The 12,734-nt window shown below is 45.5% G+C and overlaps 1 protein-coding gene across 4 annotated transcripts in view; it reads right to left on the bottom strand.

Annotated features, from left to right (window-relative positions):
* Positions 1–5,325: 5,325 nt before the first annotated feature.
* Positions 5,326–12,734, bottom strand: part of LOC139273624 (zinc finger protein 436-like) — a 53,872-nt gene continuing 46,463 nt past the window's right edge. For all 4 annotated transcript variants that reach the window (XR_011595255.1, XR_011595254.1, XR_011595257.1 and 1 more), the window contains one exon: positions 5,326–5,528. The gene's annotated coding sequence lies outside the window, so the exon portion shown is untranslated. The remainder of the gene's footprint in view (positions 5,529–12,734) is intronic.

Here is a 12,734-nt window from a genome sequence, read left to right as displayed (position 1 = left end):
GCCGGACTTATGAGGAAGGTTCACTCACGTTTTTTCCTGTATATATTCAATAATCTGAACAGCTGTGTTTGTCGATCTACATTTCTACATGTTCGAGTCATTAACCGGTTTGTAACCGAGATTGCCTGAGGGTCACTTCTGATCAGGACATGAGAGTCCTTCTGTGAAGGCAAGAGCCCCTCACTGTCCTTCCGCCCTGATGCTAGCTTCCACCCAGCGTTTAATTCAACACCTTTCTTATCTGTCACTGCTGCAACATGAATGTAACAGCATGGATTTATGAAGGGGAAGTCATGTTTGACAAATTTGCTGGAATTCTTTGAGGATGTAATGAACAGGGTGGATAAAGAGGAACCAGTGGATGTGGTGTATTTGGACTTCCAGAAGGCATTTAACAAGGTGCCACCTAAAAGGTTACTGCACAAGACAAAAGTTCACAGGGTTGGGGGTAATATATTAGCATGGATAGGGGATTGGTTAATGAACAGAAACCAGAGAGTCAGGATAAATGGTTCATTCTCGGGTTGGCAATCAGTAACCAGTGGGGTGCCGCAGGGATCAGTGCTGGGACCCCAACTCTTTACTGTTATATATGTATACTTGTATTTACTCTGTACACCCACCAAAGGGCTCATCCCCTGGAGTCCCAAGGGAGCACAGATATTTAAGGAGGCTTCACAGGTTGGAGAGGCACTCTGGAGACTTGCAACAAAAGACTACGGTCACACTTTACTTTGAGCTCAGTGTTCAGTCTGACTCGTTCTCCATCTACTACAACTGGCAATGAGATACAGATAGCGAACCCAAAGATGCAGAGCACAGTGTGCATCCTGGAGAAATTCTCGGAGGGAGATGATTGGGAAACTTTTGTGGAACGACTCGACCAATACTTTGTGGCCAATGAGTTAGATGGGGAAGAAAGCATTGCCAAATGAAGGGCGATCCTCCTCACTGTCTGTGGGGCACCAACGTATGTCCTCATGAAGAAACTGCTCACTCCAGCAAAACCCACAGAGAAATCATACCATGATTTGTGCACACTTGTCTGAGAGCATTTGAACCCGAAGGAAAGCATTCTGATGGCGAGGTACCGGTTCTACACCTACAAAAGGTCTGACGGCCAGTAAGTGGCGAGTTATGTCACCAAGCTAAGATGCCTTACAGGATATCGCGAATTTGAAGAACATTTGGAGCACATGCTCAGAGACTTTTTCGTACTTGGCATTGGCCACGAAACCATACTTCGCAAACTTTTGACTGTAGAGACCCCAACCTTGAGTAAGGCCATAGCGATAGCCCGGCATTCATTGCCACCAGTGACAATATGAAGCAAATCTCTCAGCACACAAGTGCTGCTACAAGTACTGTGAACAAAGTGATGTTGTTTTTGAATCATAATGCAAAGGGCAGGTCACACATACCTGCAGATGTCTCAGAGTCTACCATCAAGGGTGATGAATGCAAGGCCATTAACACCTTGTTGACGCTGCGGGGGTGATCATTGTTTCCATTCATGCCGATTCAAAGAGTACATTTGCAAGGGTTGTGGAACAATGGGACACCTCCATCGACTGTGCAGGTGAGCTGCAAAGAATATTAAACCTAAAACCACCATGTTGCAGAAGAGGACAGATCCACAGAGGATCACGACGAACCAGAGCCTCAGATCGAGAAGACAGAGGTACATGGAGTGCAGACATTCACCACGAATTGTCTCCCGATAATGCAGAATGTTGAATTAAATGGACACCCGGTGTTAATGGAGCTGGACACAGGTGCAAGCCAGTCCATCATGGGCAAAAATACTTTCGAAATGTTGTGGTGCAACAAGGCCTCAAGGCCAGTCTTAACTCCAGTTCATAAAAAACTAAGAACTTACACGAAAGAACTGATCCCTGTAATCGGCAGTGCTACCATAAAGGTCTCCTACGATGGAGCGGTGCACAAACTACCACTCTGGGTGGTACCGAGCGATGGTCCCACGCTGCTCGGCAGGAGCTGGCTGGGAAAGATACACTGGAACTGGGATGACGTCTGAGCGCTATCGCCCGCTGATGACACTTCGTGTGCTCTGGTCTTAAACAAATTTCCTTTGCTGTTCGAATCAGGCATCAGGAAATTCCAAGGAGCAAAAGTGCAGATCCATCTAATTCCGGGGGCATGATCCATCCACCACAAGGCGATAGCAGTACCGTACATGATGAGAGTAAGGGTAGAGATCAAGCTAGATCAGCTGCAAGGAGAGGGCATCATTTCACCGATCGAGTTTAATGAATGGGCCAGTCCTATCGTCTCAGTCCTCAAGGGAGATGGCACAGTCAAAATCTGAGGCGACTACAAAGTAACTAACAATCGTTTCTCCCTGCAGGACCAATACCCACTACCAAAGGCTGATGACCTTGTTGCAACGCTGGCAGGAGGAAAGACGTTCACAAAGCTGGATCTGACTTCAGCCTACATGACGCAGGAACTGAAGAAATCATCAAACGCCCTCACCTGCATCAACACACACAAAGGTCTTTTTGTTTATAACAGATGCCCGTTTGGAATCCAATCAGCGGTGGCGATATTCCAGAGAAACAGGGAAAGTTTACTGAAGTTGGTCCCACACACCGTGGTCTTCCAGGACGACATCTTGGTCACCGGGTGGAACACAGTCGAGCATCTGCAGAACCTGGAGGAGCTTCTCAGTCGACTCAACCGCGTGGGGCTCAGGTTAAAATGGTCGAAGTGTGTTTTCCTGGCACCTGAAGTCGAGTTCCTGGGAAGGAGGATTGCGGCCGATGGCATCAGGCCCACCAATGCGAAGACGGAGGCAATCGATAATGCACCGAGGCCACAGAACGTGATAGAGCTGTGGTCGTTTCTGGGACTCCTGAACTACTTTTGTAACTTCTTACCGGGTCTCAGCACTGTTAGAACCACTGCATGTCTTACTATGAAAAGGGGACGAATGGGTTTGGGGTAAAAGCTAAGAAAATGCCTTTGTAAAAGCGAGAAAATTGTTATGCTCAAACAAATTGCTTGTGTTGTATGATCCATGTAAGCGTTTGGTACTAGCATGTGATGCGTCGTCATATGGTGTCGGGCATATATTGCAACAATCGGGAAACTGCAACTGGTTGCTTATGCATCCAGGAGTCTGTCTAAGGCTGAGAGAGCCTACAGCTTGATTGAGAAAGAAGCGTTAGGGTGTGTCAATGAGGTAAAGAAAATGAATCAATATCTGTTTGGGCTAAAATTCGAATTGGAAACTGACCATAAGCCACTTATATCCTTATTCTCCGAGAGTAAAGGGATAAATACTGACACATCAGCCCGCATCCAGAGATGGGCGCTCACGTTGTCCGCATACAACTAAGCCATCCGCCACAGGCCAGACACAGAAAACTGCGCCGATGGTTTCAGTAGGCTGCCATTGCCCACCACGGGGGTGGAAATGGCGCAGCCCACAGATCTAGCCATGGTTATGAAAGCATTTGAGAGTGAGCAATCACCCTTCACTGCCCAGCAGATCAAAACCTGGACAAGCAAGGACCCCTTATTATCTCTAGTCAAAAGCTTTGTGCTTCATGGGAGCTGGTCCAGTGCCCCAGTTGAAATGCAGGAAGAGATAAAGCCATTCCAGCAGTGTAAAGATGAAATGTCTATACAGGCAGGGACAAATGAGTAGTGGTCCCCAAGAAGGACAGAGATACCTTCATCAATGACCTCCATAGTACCCACCTCGGCATCGTAATGATAGCCAGATCCGATGTGTGGTGGCCCGGTATTGATGCGGACTTAGAGTCCTGTATTCACAGATGTAATACATGCTCGCAGTTAAGCAATGCACCCAGGGAAGCGCTGCTAAGTTTATGGTCTTGGCCCTCCAAACCGTGGTGTAGGGTACACATCGACTATGCAGGCCCGTTCTTGGGTAAAATGTTCCTTGTGGTTGTAGACGCGTATTCCAAGTGGATTGAATGTGAGATAATGTTGGCGAGCACGTTCACTGCCACTACTGAAAGCCTGCGGGCCATGTTTGCCACACACGGCCTACCCGATGTCCTGGTGCGCGAAAACGGGCCATGTTTTACCAGCGCTGAGTTCAAAGAATTCATTACCCGTAACGGGATCAAACATGTCACATTTGCCCCGTTTAAACCAGCGTCCAATGGTCAGGTAGAGAAGCAGTGCAAACCATCAAGCAAGATTTGAAGAGGGTAACTGAAGGCTCACTGCCAACTCACCTATCCCGAGTCCTACTTACCTACTGCACGAGACCACACTCACTCACTGGGATCCCACCTGCTGAACTGCTCATGAAAAGAGCACTTAAGACAAGGCTCTCGTCAGTTCATCCTGATCTACAGGAACAGGTAGAGAGCAGGCGGCTTCAACAAAGTGCATACCATGATGGCACAAATGTGTCACGTGAGATTGAAATCAATGATCCTGTATTTGTATTAAATTATGGACAAGGTCCCAAGTGGCTTCCCGGCACTGTCGTATGGCCTACACCTGCTCCTATTTATTATGTTCTAACTACATTAGGTGTTTCAGTATTACCTTCATCTGGAATGCCCCGTAAATGTCTATGATTCGAACACTAAAAGGACATTCCGTCCATTATGTATATGCTGATTTAAAACACCTAACGCCATGATATAGATCTTGGCAAAAAACATATCTATACAGAACAAAATGTAAATCAACTATCTCGCCCCCGTTCCCCAGGTCGCTGCTCTCTCTGTGAGGCGGTGGGTGGCTCTGAGAAGAGCCTTTGTGTTGTGCTTGGGGGAAAGGGTCACGTTATTCAGCCGCCGAATCCATAGAGTGTGCGGCCCTGCCGTTTCAGAGCGTACACCACATCCATGGCAGTGACCGTCTTGCGATTGGCGTGCTCAGTGTAGGTGACCGCATCCCTGATCACATTCTCCAGGAAAACCTTCAGCACCCCGCGGGTCTCCTCGTAGATCAGGCCCGAGATCCGCTTGACACCGCCACGGGAAGCCAGGCGGCGGATGGCTGGTTTGGTGATGCCCTGGATGTTATCACGGAGCACTTTACGGTGTCGCTTGGCTCCACCTTTACCCAGTCCTTTGCCTCCTTTACCTTTTCCAGTCATGGTGATTCTTTACTGAAATCACCGCTGAATGTTAATCTCTCGCCTTACCCATTGTCTGTTGAGCCCACCAATGAAACGAGGGCGGAAATTCCTGTCCTCAACAGTCACACCTCGAACAATTTTTAATTTCAAAAACCCCACCAATAATTTTTTAAAGTGCGGATTATGTTAATAAATTCACCATTAGCCAAAGATTTACAAATAGGTTTTATTTCCTTTTATTTTATTCCATATTTCCCTTACAAATTCCAGGCTGTTATAATCAGGATTAAATTCGCGTTCACTTTCAAACTGTCTGTAATGGATGGCAATCAATCTCCACTGATTCTGTAACGGGACACATTCCAGCTCAAACTGTAAAAGTTGAGAATCACAAACCACGGATCGATCCTCCGCACAGGCGGGAGTGAGACCAGAACTGGGAAAAGAGAAGAGGGACAGAGTGTTCAAACTGCTCATGTTCTGGTCTGTGTACGAACTCCCATTCTGGTTTGTTACACTGCGGGGAGTCTCGGGTTAATAAACAGATTGACACGCAACAGGAATAAAAAAATAAACTTGAAAGGGGCTTGCAAGAGAATGAGGTGACTGAAATCTGAGTCTCATCCCCTGAACAAGCTCCCAATTCCTTGCCAGGCGCAGTAAATGGGAAAGAGCGACCAGGAACCGTGTTTGTAGCTTGAATGGCGGGAAATTCAGCAGCGGCCCTAACGTCAAACCAGACAGTGAGAATTATGAGAATTCGAAACTAAATCCACAGTAGGAACTGCAAAGGTTCTCAAACACATATGTTCAGGAAATAATTACAGTAAATTGAGTTTAAAGGGTGATCCACTTGTGCAGCTCTTTCAGAGAGGTTGTGGGTGGCTCTTAAAAGAGCCGTTGGGGTTTGTTCTCTCAGAACAGCATGGAATTTTACTTGGAGCTGGTGAACTTGGTCACCGCCTTTGTCCCTTCCGACACGGCGTGCTTGGCCAGCTCCCCGGGGAGCAGCAGGCGCACGGCGGTCTGGATCTCCTGGGAACTGATGGTGTCAGATTCTGGTATTTGAGTGTGTATTTTATTCTGTACCTATCTATCTCTGGTATATGAGTATGGCGTTTAATCTGTACCTGTCAGCTAATGGTCTATGATTGTGGGGGTCACTCTCTAACTCTCAGTTTCGGTTATGTGATTGTGGGTTTTAATCTGTACCTGTCACTCCCTAGTATTTGAGTGTGGAGTTTATTCTGTACCTGTTTGTCTCTGGTATGTGAGTGTGGGGTTAATCTGCACCTGTCAGTTTTTGGTATGAAGACAAACGTAGGTCCCTTGCAGACAGATTCAGGTGAATTTATAATGGGGAACAAAGAAATGGTGGACTAGTTAAACAAATACTTTGATTCTGTTTTCATGAAGGAAGACACAAATAACCTTCCGGAAATACTAGCGGACCGAGGGTCTAGTGAGAAGGAGGAACTGAAGAAAATCCTTATTAGGCGGGAAATTGTGCCAGGGAAATTGATGGGATTGAAGGCCAATAAATCCCCGGGGCCTCATAGTCTGCATCCCAGGGTACATAAGGAAGTAGCCCTTAGAAATAGTGGATACATTGATGATCATTTTCCAACAGTCTATCGACTCTGGATCAGTTCCTATGGACTGGAGGGTAGCTAATGTAACACCACTTTTTAAGAAAGGAGGGAGAGAGAAAATGGGTAATTATAGGCCGGTTAGCCTGACATCAGTAGTGGGGAAAAAGTTGGAATCAATTATTAAAGATGAAGTAGCAGCGCATTTGGAAAGCAGTGACAGGATCGGTCCAAGTCAGCATGGATTTATGAAAGGGAAATCATGCTTGACAAATCTTCTAGAATTTTTTGAGGATGTAACTGGTAGAGTTGACAAGGGAGAACCAGTGGATGTGGTGTATTTGGAGTTTCAAAAGGCTTTTGACAAGGTCCCACACAAAACATTGGTGTGCAAAATTAAAGCACATGGTATTGGGGGTAACGTACTGATGTGGATAGAGAAATGGTTGACAGACAGGAAGCAGAATGTCAGGATAAACTGGTCCTTTTCAGAATGGGAGGCAGTGAATAGTGGGGTGCCGCAAGGTTCAGTGCTGGGACCCCAGCTCTTTACAATATACATTAATGATTTAGATGAATGAATTGAGTGTAATATCTCCAAGTTTGCAGATGACAGTAAGCTGGGTGGCGGTGTGAGCTGTGAGGAGGACGCTAAGAGGCTGCAGGGTGTCTTGGACAGGTTAGGTGAGTGGGCAAACGCATGGTAGATGTAGTATAATGTGGATAAATGTGATGTTCTCCACTTTGGTGGCAAAAACAGGAAGGCAGAATATTATCTGAATGGCAGCAGATTAGGAAAAGGGGAGGTGCAATGAGACGTGGGTGTCATAGTACATCAGTCATTGAAAGTTGGCATGCAGGTACAGCAAGCGGTGAAGAAGGCAAATGGTATGTTGGCCTTCATAGCTAAGGGATTTGAGTACAGGAGCATGGAGGTCTTACTGCAGTTGTACCTGGCCTTACTGAGGCCTCACCTGGAATATTGTGTACAGTTTTGGTCTCCTAATCTGAGGAAGGATGTTCTTGCTACTGAGGGAGTGCAACGAAGGTTCACCAGACTGATTCCCGGGATGGCAGGACTGACATATGAGGAAAGAGTGGATCGATTGGGTCTGTATTCACTGGAGTTTAGAAGGATGAGAGGGGATCTCATAGAAACATATAAAATTCTGACGGGATTGGACAGGTTAGATGCTGGAAGAATGTTCCTGATTGTTGGGGAAGTCCAGAACTAGGGGACATAGTCTAAGGATAAGGGGTAAGCCATTTAGGACTGAGATGAGGAGAAACTTCTTCACTCAGAGAGTTGTTAACCTGTGGAATTCCCTACCGCAGAGAGTTGTTGATGCCAGTTCATTGGATATATTCAAGAGGGAGTTAAATATGGCCTTTACGGCTAAAAGGGATCAAGGGGTATGGAGAGAAAGCAGGAAAGGGGTACTGAGGGAATGATCAGCCATGATCTTATTGAATGATGGTGCAGGCTCGAAGGGCCAAATGGCCTACTCCTGCACCTATTTTCTATGTTGCTCTGTTTCTTTGTGAATGTGAGGTTTAATCAATACCTGTCAGTCTCTGGTATGTGACTGTGTATTTTTTCTGTAACTGTCAGTTTATGACGTGTGAGTGTGTATTTTATTCTATACGTTTCAATCTCTGGTATGCGAATGTGGGGTTTATTTTGTACCTACCAGTTTCTGGTATACGACTGTGTATTTTATTCTGTATCTTTCAGTTTCTGGTATATGAGTGTGTATTTTATCACCTGCCCATCTCTGGTATGTGAGTGTGGGTTTAATCTCTACCTGTCAGTTTCTGGTATGTGAGTGTGTGTTTTAATTTGGACCGGTCAGTTTCTGGAATATGTATGTGTATTTTATTCAGTATCTGTCAGTTTCTGGTATATGAGTGTGGCGATTAATCTGTACCTGTCAGTTTCTGATATATGATTGTGGGCTTTAATCTGTACCTATTAGTTTCTGGTATGTGAGTGTGGGTTTTAATCTGTACCCGTCAGTTTCTGGTATATGATTGTGGGTAACTTGTACCTGTCAGTTTCTGGTATGAGTGTGGGGGTAATCTCATGTATCAGTTTGTGGTATGAGTGTGGGAATTATCCTGTACCTGTCCGTTTCTGGTATGCAAGTGTGGGTTTTAATCTGCACCTGTCAGTTTCTGGTTAAAAAAACATGTGGCTTTAATCTGAACCTGTCAGTTTCTGGTATGTGAGGGTAAGGTTTCCTCTGTACCTATCAATTTCTGGTCTATTATTGTGGGCTTTAATCTGTACCTATTAGTGTCTGGTATGTGAGTGTGGGTGATATTCTGTACCTGTCAATCTCTGATATGTGAGAGTGGTTTTAAGATGTACCTTTCAGTCTCTGATATGTGAGCGTGGGGAGTAATCTGTACCTGTCAGTTTCTGGTATTTGAGTCTTGGTTTTATCCCATAGCTGTTAGTTTCTGGTATATGTGTGGGGTTTAATCTGCATCTGTCAGTTTCTGGTAAAAAGTGTGGGTTTTAATCTATACCTATCAGTTTCTGGTGTGCAAGTGTGGGTTTTATTCTGTATATTTCAGTATCTGGTATATGAATGTGGTCTGTTTCAATAGTGAAACAGCATTTGATCCTCCCGCTCTTTGTGGCTGTAAGATTCACAATGTAACTCAGCCACTCCGGATCACTGTTGGACTGACAGCTTCTGCTGCCTGTGAGAATAGGATTGAGGCCAGTTCTGTGTCTCTGCGCTCTGTGAGAGATAATGTACTTACTGTATGCGAGAAGGAGCTGCCTGCACTTTTCATTGTGTTCCGGGTGGAAAAAATATCACCTTTATACTGCATCAATGAAGTATTTTGCTTTGAGAATACCAGAAAAATATTAGTTATGATATGGACAACTGATGGGGAGAATAGAAAATAAAGTAGAAACATAGAAAATAGGTGCAAAGTAGGCCATTCGGCCCTTCGAATCTGCACCACCATTCAATAAGATCATGGCTGATCATTCCCTCAGTACCCTTTTCCTGCTTTCTCTCCATACCCCTTAATCTCTTTAGCCGTAAGGGCCATATCTAACTCCCTCTTGAATATATCCAATGAACTGGCATCAACAACTCTCTGCGGCAGGGAATTCCACAGGTTAACAATTTTCTGAGTGAAGAAGTTTCTCCTCATCTCAGTCCTAAATGGCCTACCCCTTATCCTAAGACTATGTCCCCTGGTTCTGGACTTCCCCAACATCGGAAACATTCTTCCCGCATCTAACCTGTCCAGTCCCGTCAGAATCTTAAGTTTCTATGAGATCCCCTCTCATCCTTCTAAACTCCAGTGAATAAAGGCCCAGTTGATCCAGTCTCTTCTCATTTGTCAGTACAGCCATCCCTGGAATCAGTCTGGTGAACCTTTGCTGCACTCCCTCAATAGCAAGAACATCCTTCCTCAGATTAGACGACCAAAACTGAACACAATATTCCAGGTGAGGCCTCACCTAAGCCCTGTACAACTGCAGTAAGACCTCCCTGTTCCTATACTCAAATCCACTAACTGTGAAAGCCAACATACTATTTGCCTTCTTCACCGTCTACTGTACCTGCATGCCAACTTTCAATGACTGATGAACCTTTTCCTAATCTCCCGCCATTCAGATAATATTCTGCCTTCGTGTTTTTGCCCCCAAAATGGATAACCTCACATTTATCCACATTATACTGCATTTGCCATGCATTTGCCCACTCACCTAACCTGTCCAAGTCACCCTGCAGCCTCTTAGCATCCTCCTCACAGCTCACACCGCCACCCAGTTTAGTGTAATCTGCAAACTTGGAGAAATTACACTCAATTCCTTCATCTGAATTGATAATGTATATTGTAAAGAGCAGAGGACCCAGCACTGAGCCCTGCGGCACTCCACTAGTCACTGCCTGCCATTCTGAAAAGGACCTGTTTATCCCGACTCTCTGCTTCCTGTCTACCAACCAGTTCTCTGTCCACGTCAGTACATTACCCCCAATACCATGTGCTTTGATTTTGAACACCAATCTCTTGTGCGGGACCTTGTGAAAAGCCTTTTGAAAGTCCAAATACACCACATCCACTGGTTCTCCCTTGTCCACTCTGCTAGTTACATCCTCAAAAAATTCCAGAAGATTCGTCAAGCGTGATTTCCCTTTCATAAATCCATGCTGACTTGGACCGATCCTGTGCCTGCTTTCCAAATGCGCTGCTATTTCATCCTTAATAATTGATTCCAACATTTTCCCCACTACTGATGTCAGGCTAACTGGTCTATAATTATCCGCTTTCTCTCTCTCTCCTTTTTTTCAAAAGTGGTGTTACATTAGCTACCCTCCAGTCCATAGAAACTGATCCAGAGTCAATTGACTGTTGGAAAATGATCACCAATGCAGCTACTATTTCTAGGGCCACTTCCTTAAGTAGTCTGGGATGCAGACTATCAGGCCCCGGGGATTTATCGGCCTTCAATCCCATCAATTTCCCTAATACAATTTCCCCCTAATAAGGATATCCTTCAGTAGTAATGAATGTTTATGTTTATAATAAAGTAAAGTATGTGAAGAGAGGAAACCGTGATACAAACAGGGTCCTTGTCTGAGCTCACTGCAGTACAGCGGCACTCAGATTTTCCACACCAGGTGTGTATGACGGTTCTACAGAAAGTTATCAGCATCCAGACACAATACAAATCCGGCACTGGTCCATGAATGGGATCACCCGATTGTTACAGTCGCGGTGTATATCTTTCCACTCCCATAGGACTACCTGTAAAATTCTGAATCGCTTTCTGGATTATAACCACAGGTACCTGGGCTGTACAACAATTGTTCTCAGTCTATTTGAACCGAGTTAAGTGCCTGTGCAGACAACAGAATGTCACAGAGCCCGGATCCTGATGTATCTGAGGGAGTGACAATGTATCTCTCGATCATCTTCAACATGGTTCTGGAGAACTCAACGCACTGAAACAAAATTACCAAATTTGAAATGTCTACTTTCTGTCCTGCTGCCTGCAATAGATGCACTTTGTGACACTCCTCACAGTCAGGCTGTGTTTCCACTGTTCATGTCCAAGAACAGCAGTCACGGTGAGATTGGGACTGAATCAGGAACATTCACTACTGATTTGGTGAAAGAAAGCAGCAATGATTTGAAAGAGTGCGGTGATTAACTTTCTCTGTTACCTTACACTGTACACACACAGCCCGGGATATCTCCTCTCCCTTACCCCACTCACTCCATGTTCCCAAACTACTTCCTGCTCCACTCTGCCTCTTACAAACAGCCCCCGATTCCCCGACACAAAGCCCATTTATAGACACATTCCCAATGTGATATACTGCTGTAAGGAGGCTGCTGTTTGCTCCCTTACTCGGGCCCGGGATATCTCCGCTCCCTGATGTGTTCAACGATCATCAGCCCAGCACAGAGGAAATGGCTGCCGCTGGCAGAGCTGGTGGAGGGGAGGTCGCATGGGCCCTTCCTGTCGGTTTAAACACTGGGCGGGGAGAGGGGGGCGGGGTGGGGGGAGCAGGCAAGTATTTCAATGCTGGAGAGTGAAGCCTCGAGGCTGTTCTGGAAGCTCAGAGGCCACGGTCTCTGCTCAATCTGTCACCCTGTATAGTTCAGACTATGGGATGTGAGCGTGTGTTTTACACTGTATAGTTCAGACTATGGGATGTGAGTGTGTGTTTTACATTGTATAGTTCAGACTATGGGATGTGAGTGTGTGTTTTACACTGTGCAGTTCAGACTATGGGATGTGAGTGTGTGTTTTACACTGTGCAGTTCAGACTATGGGATGTGAGTGTTTGTTTTACACTGTGCAGTTCAGACTATGGGATGCGAGTGTGGGTTTTACACTGTGCAGTTCAGACTATGGGATGTGAGTGTGGGTTTTACACTGTATTGTTGACTATGGGATGTGAGTGTGTGTTTTACACTGTATAGTTCAGACTATGGGATGTGAGTGTGTGTTTTACACTGTATAGTTCAGACTATGGGATGTGAGTGTGGGTTTTACACTGTATTGTTGA

This window comes from Pristiophorus japonicus, chromosome 9, assembly GCF_044704955.1.
Source record: "Pristiophorus japonicus isolate sPriJap1 chromosome 9, sPriJap1.hap1, whole genome shotgun sequence".
NCBI lineage: Eukaryota > Metazoa > Chordata > Chondrichthyes > Pristiophoridae > Pristiophorus > Pristiophorus japonicus.
This window is presented reverse-complemented; position numbering and strand designations above follow the sequence as displayed.